Genomic DNA, 1,376 nt, shown 5'->3' with positions numbered 1-1,376 from the left:
ACTTTTTTGGTAGAAGATTTAAGATATAATTCATATGTCACATGAATTATATCAGTGTACAATTCATTCACTTAAAGTGTACAGTTCAATGGTTTTTAGCATATTCTCAGAGTTGTGTGAATGTCAGAACAACTAATTTTAGGACATTTTTGTCACTCCAGAAGTAACCATGTTCTCTTTAGCTATCACCTCCCAAATTCTTCCAGTCCTAGATAACCACTAATCTACTCCTGTATCTATGGATTTGCCTTTTCTGGACATTTCATATGAATCATACAATATTTGGTCTTTTGTGAATGGCTTCTTTCATTTAATATAATGTTTTTAATGTTTATCCATGTTGTAGCATGTGTCAGTACTTTATTTTTATTGCCAAATAATATTCCATTATGTGGCTATACTACATATTATTTATCCATTCATCAGTTGATGGGTATTTGGGTTCTTTCTACAATTTGGCTGTAATGATTTATGCTGCTACAATCATTCATACACAACTCTTTTTTGTAGACATGTGTTTTCATTTCTCTTGGGTATACACCTAGGAATGGAATCACTGGGTTATTGGGTAACTATATGTTTAACCTTTTGAGGAACTTCAGGTTGTTTTCCAAAGTGTACCATTTTACATTGCTGTACCATTTTACATTGCTACAGCAATTATGGGGTTCTAATTTATTCATGCCCCCTCCAATACTTATCTCTTTTTAAAAATATGTAATGCTTTAGAATTTGCATATCATCCTTGCCCAGAGGCCATGTTAATCTCTGTTTTTTTCCAATTTTAATATATGTGCTGTAGAAGTGAGCACCTATCTTTTTTATTTTAACCATCCTAATTGTATAAAGTTGTGTCTCATGTGATTTTGATTTGCCACTTGTGTATCTTTTTTGGACAACAGTCTATTCAGATCCTTTGTGATTTTTTAGTTAGGTTATTTGTCTTTTTATTATTGAGTTATAAGAGTACTTTATATATTCTATATGCAAGTCCCTTATTAGATAGATGATTAGTAAATATTTTGTCCCATTCAGTGGGCAGTGGGTTGTCTATTTATTTTCATAATGATGTCCTTTGCAACACAAAAGTTTTAATTTTGATAAAGTCCAATTAGTCTATTTTTTTCTTTTGTTGCTTGTACTTTTGTTGTCATATTTTAAAAACCATTGCCAATCTCAGGTAACGGGGTATGCCTATGTTTTCTCCTAAGAATGTTGTATTTCTAGCTTTTATTTAGGTCTATGACCCACTTTTATTTATTTTTTTTATACGATATGTGGTATGGGTCCAACTTTATTCTTTTGCATACAGCTATTCAGTTGCCCCAGTATCATTTATTGAAAACACCATTCTCTCCCCCATTTAATTATTTTGA

The 1,376-nt window shown here is 31.4% G+C and overlaps 1 non-coding gene across 1 annotated transcript; it reads right to left on the bottom strand.

Moving 5' to 3' along the window:
• Positions 1-709: 709 nt before the first annotated feature.
• LOC141567064 (U6 spliceosomal RNA) lies at positions 710-812 on the bottom strand. Its single transcript, XR_012489460.1, has one exon. It is a non-coding gene; the product is annotated as a U6 spliceosomal RNA (small nuclear RNA).
• Positions 813-1,376: the final 564 nt, after the last annotated feature.

Source organism: Rhinolophus sinicus, linkage group LG09 (genome assembly GCF_036562045.2).
Source record: "Rhinolophus sinicus isolate RSC01 linkage group LG09, ASM3656204v1, whole genome shotgun sequence".
Taxonomy (NCBI): domain Eukaryota; kingdom Metazoa; phylum Chordata; class Mammalia; order Chiroptera; family Rhinolophidae; genus Rhinolophus; species Rhinolophus sinicus.
Note: the sequence above shows the minus strand (reverse complement) of the source record. Positions and strands in the feature narration are given on the sequence as shown.